Raw genomic sequence first — 8519 nt, forward strand, 5'->3', positions numbered from 1 at the left:
TTTGGTGATTCTCTGAGTGACTCAGATGAAGACATTATTTTTCAGTGTTTCCATTTCCTCATCTGTTAATTGAGGGTGTTGATCACTAAGGGCGTGTGCTGGTCTAAGTTTTCATCATTCGGTAAATTATAGCTATCACGTTGATTCAGCTGTTTATATTTAAGGCATTTGACATCCATTTGTGTGTGTGTGTGTGATCTTTCCAACACCTGAATGACAGAAGCAGAGAAAAAGTGAAATAAAAGCCTACAAATTTGGCAGAGCTCTGGGTGGTGTGCAAACAGAGTGTGACTATGGAGAGACTAGGAAGTTCATCAAGCCTATAAATACCTCCCTCCTGGCCTTAAAGCCTAAAATTCCACAATTATATGTCATTGCTATGATACTTATAGGCCTTGGGGGTCTGTCAGAATCCCCCATTAAAATGCAAATGTCCCTGAAGCGGGTTGGGGCGAACCTTTAAACTCATTATCACCTAAATCTTCCACAGGGATTAATTTGTCAGTTCCTTTCCCATCAGACACCTGGTTGGAAACAGAGCCTGTGGGAATGGACACCTGGTTGATGTGGGGAGGCCTCGGAGGGAGAAGAATGGCTGTAGAGAGAGGTGGGATGTGCCCAGAAAGCCAACCAGGTCTTCCTAGAGTCTGGCCAGTTGTTATTCCCACAGGCTCATCTCTACTCAGATCTTCAAATTGGCCGAACACTTGGAATTAATGCTGCACCCTTGGAGGACAGTTTCCTCTTAGAACTAACTAGAAGAGAAAGTACATAAAGGCTGCCAACCAGCAGCAATCCTTCCCTAGCCTGCAAATCACTCCTGAAAGCCTCCCAGCTCTCCATAACACACACCTTTGAGCAGAGTCCTTTCTTACCCAGTCCTGGGTCCCAGCCCAGTCTATAACGTGGCCATCTTTAGGCATAGACGGGCCTTGTCAAACAATTTCAGCTGTGGCATTTCTGTTGGTGCCTCATCTGCTTTGTTTAACATTCAAACAACTCTTTAAAAATGTCAGCTCTGGCTTAGCTCACAAAGGGGCCTGAGAGTGGTGACGTTTAACACATTTGGGCCTTCTCTGTTTTCCCTCTGTCACCCACACAAAATCTCAGGCGACTCCCCCAACAACATGTGTTTCTGCCTCTGCCGACCCTGGCCCCTTAACATGTCAGAAAGTTAATAAAACACTACGGCTGTCATAACGCAAGGTTAAATAAAGTCTTCAAAACCTGTCCATTCAACGGATTGTTGTGTGTCGTTTTCTGCAGCCTCTCTGGATACAGCTTGTCTCAGTTCATGGACAGCCGAGCCGTGGGCCTTTGTCTTTGTTCACTGTTGTGTTTAATTCACCCTCTCATTCATTAATCATCCCTTTGCCTATTTATACCGGTGGCAAGTATAGCGAACACACTTAACGCCTGCTTTTGTTCTGGTGGCACCCTTTGTGAGGACCAAGGCAGAGCTAATTATTAACTGCGAAATGACATTAAAACTCTTAGATAAGCGCCAAATGCTGCATCCACTGAGACGCAGTTTTGTTTTAACCTTTAAGGGTTTATGGCCAAGCAACTGGGGCAGCTTTATTTAGCTGTGAGTCCAGAGGAGCAATGCCAGCACTCAGATAATTAATAGAGGTGCTCCATGAAAACTCAGCTGGGCAGCCGGATTCAGGCGTTCCGTGCACCTCAGGAAGGCCCAGCTGGGGCCTCCAGACCTTATCAGGTACAAACAGGGAGGGCAGCTTCAGAGATGCGGTCCACGTGGGCAGCTCCAATGTTTAAGTTTACATTTCCCATGGTTTAAAGATCTTTGTTGTCAGCTCAGGATGGTTTTTATACCTTCCAGCCTGATTCTGATATTACTTTACTATTAAACATTTTGTGAAGCCAACATTTTAGTTATAGTGATTTCATCTAGTTAAAATGGCACAGGAATTGTTACTCTAACCTTCTCAGAGAAGGTTTTCCCTGACCAACATTTATAAAGTAATCCTTGAAGCCCACAACCATCCCCAGTCTCTTTCTATTTCATTACCCAGTTTTATTTTTTCATTGGCATCTGTTGATATTTGAAATAATTTCGTTTATGCATTTCTTGTCTGTTTGACTACTAGAAGAATATAAAGCTTCTGTATCTTTAGCACTTAGAATAGTATCTGGCACATTCTAGGGCCCAATAGATATTTATTTTGTGACTCAGTGAATGAATAAATGAGTGAATGGGTGGAAAGACTTTTTTTCCAGGAAGGTAATCAGTCAGCCTTCTGTAATCACAGGCGCAAGCCTCCAACATTCACCCTCTGTCTAATCAACCATGTCTTCATTACATTAGCATCTCTCACTATCCTGTGGCTAGTGCTCTACGTTCTACTCTCTGTCACTGTTCCAGAGGACCCATGGGACTTTATTTGACTTTTGGATAATGTGTTTCAGATCCTTTGGCTTTGTTTCTAGACTGTCCTTTCCCTATCCCCCCTGCCCCCTAGTCTGCCGCTTACCTACACGTTATTTTTTATGTGGACAATTACTTGTCTCCAAGACATATATTAGATGGTTCTTTTCTTTGTCACTGAGCTGTGGTGCCTTCTTTGTGGTATCTGTGGTTTCCCTTCATAAGTGTGCCTGTTACTGACTTCTTTATTCTGTTTCGTTGGTCTTTTTTTCTGTTGCTGAACCAAAGCCAAATGCTCTTAATTGCAATAATCTTATAATGTATTTATATGCATTAAGGTAAATCCCTCTACTTTGTTCTTTAGGAGTGAAGAACTTTGGCCTTTCCTGGCCCTTTGGTCTTTCATGTAAACTTCAGAACCAACTTGTATGTCATTAAAAGTCCTGGTGGGGTTTACATTAGAACGACATTTAACCTGTACATCAAAACAGGAAGAATTGAATCTTCCCCTCTATAAATATAGTATGTATTGCTCTTTAGGGTTTTTTTAAGTGTAAAATTTGATGGCATTTAGCATATTCACAGGCTCGTACAATTATTGTCACTAATTTTAGAACATTTTTACCACCTCAGTAAGAAACCTTAGACTCATTAACAGCCACTCTCCATTCTTCCTTCCTGCTAGCACTCGGCAAATCCTAATCTACTTTCTGTCTCTATGGATTTGCCTATTCTAGACATTTCATAAAACCATATGGTCTTTTGTGATTAGCTTCTTTCACTTAGCATAATGATTTCTAGGTTTATCCGTGTTGTATCATGTGTCAGTACTTCAATCCTTTTTATGGCTAAATAATATTCCATTGTACGGATATAGCATATTTGTTTTTCATTCATCAGGGGATGGACATTTTGGCTGTTTCCAGTTTTTGGCTATTATTAATGCTGCTATAAATATTTTTGTATAAGCATTTGTGTGACTATATTTTTAGTTCTTTTGGGTATATAGTTAAGAGTGGAATTTCTGGGCCATATATTACCTCTATGTTTAACTTTTTGAGGATCTGCCAAACTATTGTTCACAGAGGCAGAGCCATTTTATATTCCTGCTAACAATATAGGAGAGTTCCAATTTCTCTACACCACTGCCAATACTTATTTTTCACTTTTTTGTTTGTTTTTTAAATAGCTATCCTATGGGCGTGCAGTGGTATCTTGTTTTGGTTTTGATTTTGATTTCTCTAGTGAACAATGATGTTGAATATCTTTTTTGTATACTTGTTAGCTATTTGTATATATTCTTTTGAAAGCTATTTAAATCCTTTGCTCATTTCTAAATTATTTGTCTTTTTATTCTTGAGTTACAAGGTTTCTTTATGTTTTTTTTTTTTTGGAGATTAAACCTTTATGAGATATATGGCTTGCTAATATTTTCTCCCATTCTATAAGGTTATATTTTCACTTCCTTGATAGTATTTTTGTGCAAAAGATTTAAATTTCAGTGAAGTCCAAGTTATTAATTTTTTTTCTTTAGTTGTTTTTACTTTTTGTGTCATATCTAAGAAAACATTGTCTAATTCAAGGTAATGAAGACATACCTATGTGTGCTTCTAAAAGTTTTATAGTTTCAGCTTTTACATTTAAGTATTTGATCATTTTGAATTAATTTTTGTATATGGCATGAGGTAGGGAGTACAAATTCATTCTTTTGCATGTGAATATTGAGTTGTTCCAGCACTATATGTTGAAAAGACTAGAGTAGGCACCCTTGTGTGGTTCCTGATTTTAAAAAGATTTGTACCATTAGTTTTTTTTTTTTTTTTAAACCTAATATTTGCCAGGTATAGTTATTTCTTATCTAATTCTGATCATCAAAGAGTTTGAATCATATAATAGGCTCCTGACTGGAGTGTTAGGTCATTCTATTCTTTTCATCAGAGACCTAATCCTGGCAAAAGGGATTCAGTGCTATGAATATTTAGAACAGTTACCAAATGGGATGAAGGATAGGAACCTGTCATCATTCCCATTCACTAGAGTCACTATTCCTGAGGTTTGGCTGACTGACTCATAGGTCTTAAGTTGTATGCCAACCTCGAATGTTTGGAAATGGTACATGGGCTGTATTGTTCAGAAGTCTTAAGTTTCTCTGATGTCATTGTGATTCATTAATGATATCTGGCAGCTGCATGGGAAGAAAGATAGACAACACAGACACATTTTCCATGCTTGTCCTAGGCCCTCTCTCTCTGTCAGATCTGTCGTATCTGCTCCTTTTTGCCTTAAATTGCCCTTGGATCTAACCCCTTGCCTTTCTTAATCATTGGATTTAGCCATTTTCTCTTTATTCAATGCTTAATCCTAATTCCTGCTGGATATACCCACTTTAACACTTATGTAGCAGAGAACAAACCTACAAGCTTTGAATTCTCTTCTACTGCCTATGGATGTACAACATTGAGACAATCAATTTAGCAGAAGTTAAAAATGTCATTCCTCCCAAATAATCCAGCAATTCCCACACATAGGTATATGTTGTAAAGAAGTTTGCATATATGCATAAGGTAACATTTATAAGAATGTCCATTTTAACACTTGTTCTGTGAAAAATTGGAAACAAAATAGATGTTCATTAATAGGGGATTAGAGAAAATGCAGTCTATTCATGAGGTGGGATTCTAGACAGAAACTAAAATAGATCAAAGGAACTAGATCTCAACGAATGTCACATGGCAAGTAGAAAAATATATACGATATACTATTTTTAATCAAAAGAGTAGTCTGATTTCTGGACAAATGTAGATGTTGTAAACTTTAAAAATTAATTCGTGTACTTTATTTTTTAATTTGGAAAATATATTTTCAAGTAATTCTGCTAAAAATAAAACACACATCTAACATTCTTATTTTCAAATGAAGAAATACACGAAGAGTTGTGACATGTGGACAGAGTTTGGGCCCTATTTTATTTTGAATAAAATAAATATTAAAAATTTTATGGGAATAAATATTTGATATCAGGAATTATAAGTGTTATGGGTGTAATAATGATGTTGTGGTGATATTTCTGAAGTGTGGAAGTCCTTATCACTTAGAGATACTGAAACACAAGTATGGAAGAAATTATATGATGTCTGGGATTACCTCAAACGATCTGTGAGAAAAGGGACTAGATAGAAGTAGGTATAGTAGAAACAAAATTAGGTGTGCGTTGACTTATAGATACATGGAGGTTTATTATATGTTTATATATAGACTTTATACTTATGAATGCAATCTTTTTGGAAATGCCTGTCAAAATTTTTTTAAATGGACTTTATAAAAAAGTAAAATTCTAGGAATAATAGTCCTTGTCCAGTGCTCTTTGCAGTACCTGCTACTGAGACCACAGTTGGTTGGACTCCCTGGATTTTTCAGAGTAAGCAAGGATACATAAGCAGGTTTTGCTTAAAATTATTTTCCTACTAGAGAAAGTTTCATAAAAAGAATAATTCTTATATATCAAAAGTAGTCTACAGTTGAGCTATCAGTTCTGGTTGATGTACGTCTTAGATTTCTTTTTTTTTCCAAACAAGCCAAAGTAACAAAACTATGTGTTTGAGAGTGTGAGGCCTGAATCATCCGTAAGCAACCGCAGAAGGTGAGAGGTTACTCGTTCCAACTTTATGATGTCCCAAGAAACTGTTGTGATAAGAGAAAAGACTAAAAAATAAATGAGAGATAACTGAGATAATGGAAAAAAACAGGGAAACAAGACAAACACTCAGCTCTTTGGCTTGAGAAATTTATTATGCCAAGGAAGATAAATTGGAAAAACATGAAAAGGGAAAGCGATCTTGTCTCTGCTTCATGTATTTCTTTTTAAGTGAATGAGCAATAATACAGAAATAAAAGAGTTCAAAACAGAGCTGTGTGCTCAGCCAAAATCATGGTTTCTAATGATTTTCAACTTTGGCAGAAGTCTTATACGTTGTACTTGAGCAGTTTTCTTGATTCTGACTTATACGTGTAATTCATCCTGATCGGGATGTAGCTGGGGAGCCAAAATCCATTTGCTGGTCCTGTCCTGTAGCCAATCTTCCTTCTTCACATCAGAAATGTCTATACTGTCATCAGTTTGGACAGTTCTGAGAAACAAACAAACAAACAAAACTTGTGAAATCAGTTGTTTGGAGTTGTCTTGGCAAATAAATTGTCATATTACATGTTTTCTTTTTCTACTAGGCTGTTTTAGAATTAGAAAGACACAGTCCATGGTATTCAAACTAGAAATGTGTGAAACAAATGCTGATGGACAGAGGGACACTGATTAGGCCAAGGGTCTGTTAAGTGTCCATTTGGTCTTCCTGCCTTTTCTTTTAACAGGACAGTGGAAGGTGAAGGGGAATAAAACGGGACTAGGACTGGAGTCGATGCCTTAGAATATTTAACCAGAAGAGGAGCCATTGTTGTTATGGATTATACTCAATGAATACACAGGGAAGGAAACCAGATTCCAGCATGCTTTGTTTTTAAACAGCAGCTGAGTATTAGTTCAAGTTTTATAGAGTTTACTTTCTTAAGGTGTAAAAAATATTTTTCAATAACTAAATTCACAGTCTTTCTTTACTGTTTTTGTTTGTTCGTTTGTTGTTTTTGTTTTTGTTTTTTACTTTACTTCTGAATAACCCCAGTTGACAAGACATTCCTGCCAATAAATCACATATGGTTTTTTTTTTAGTTCAAGGTAATAACCCAAAATGTTAGTTTATCCTGCAAGTATTATTTGCATGTCCTTAAGTTTTGATAACGCACTCAGTGTTGTGGTGTTTCCTTTGGGATAGAACTAAATCATTGCAGGAATATGCTTTCAAGAAAATGTTTGTTTGTTTAGGAAGATAGATAGATATGTAAGTAGATAGGTAGATAGGTAGGTGGGTGGGTGGGTGGGTGGATAGTTGGATGGATGGATGAATAAGGGCAAGAGGTAATGAAGGGAGAGAGGGAGCAAAATGAGGGAGAAAGAGATAAGGGGAAAGATCTCTAGCAGAGCCAGACAAACCAGAGGGTTTGAATGTTGAATCTCTTATTTACTAGCTCTATGAATTCAGACAATTTATTTAACAAACCTCTTTGATTCTCACGTTACTTATGTAGAAAATGCAGATAATAGTATCTGCCTCACTAGATTGTTATAAAGATTATAAATAATGGTACTTTTTTAAAAAATAAGAAAATGAAAGGGAAAAATAAGTACTTTAAAAGTTCAGAGAAGATCAAAAGACAGTTTCCTGGTCCCAAGTAAACACATGAGAAATTATGTTAATAACATTAAAATTTGAGCTTTTGTGACAATGGCGACCTTATTGGAACAGAAACGGCAGCTCACTCAGCATCTCCTTGTAACTGTATCAAAGAAAGACCGTTGTGGCTTTGTGCTCAGTGTGATTCACTTGGGATTTGGCTGCTTGTTGATGGATATTATCATTTTTAATGTCAGTAAATAATGTGATGTCAGATAAATGACCCGTTTCCTTTCTGTGGTATTAAGCTCATTTATCTTTAGGGAGCTCGAGTGAGTAGAGAAATCTGAGTGGGACCGTGTTTCTGAATGTGCAGGATGGGAAATATCTTATTAATCCCGCTTAACGTGAGTCCCAGGCATTTGTGTTCAACTGTATGTGTACATCTGTTAAATCAATGAAAATGTCTGCTTTTACCATTCACTGTTTTACTGATTAGAGAAAAACAAAAAGTAAACATTTTTTTCAACTTGAAAAAAATGATGCTTACTCATAAGGCATTACTGTGCAATTAGTATCTAGAAGACATCTTTCTACATAACTCATACTTGTCTTAGCCCAATCTGTTGCTGCTTTAAGGAATATTAATGGTATAAACTTAAGGATCAAAGATATATTTTAATTGACTTTACTGCTAATAGCTTTAAGGATCACAAAAATAAGAAATATGGTAGAGTTAAAAATGTTCTGGAAGCATAACAAATTCTCATGATTTAGATTTCTAGGGTATAGTGCTATACCTTCCTAAGATGATCAATGAAAAGCCCACATCTTTTATTTCTGATGATGAGCTCATCTCATGAATCCATCACTTTTTTCATGCATGTACATCTAGCTAAAACTACTGG

The 8519-nt window shown here is 36.7% G+C and overlaps 1 protein-coding gene across 2 annotated transcripts in view; it reads left to right on the forward strand.

Moving 5' to 3' along the window:
- The window catches only part of LRMDA (leucine rich melanocyte differentiation associated), a 999992-nt gene that overhangs the window by 655514 nt on the left and 335959 nt on the right, over positions 1–8519 (forward strand). The window lies entirely within an intron of this gene.

This window comes from Pteropus vampyrus, unplaced genomic scaffold, assembly GCF_000151845.1.
Source record: "Pteropus vampyrus isolate Shadow unplaced genomic scaffold, Pvam_2.0 Scaffold20, whole genome shotgun sequence".
In the NCBI taxonomy this organism is placed as follows: domain Eukaryota; kingdom Metazoa; phylum Chordata; class Mammalia; order Chiroptera; family Pteropodidae; genus Pteropus; species Pteropus vampyrus.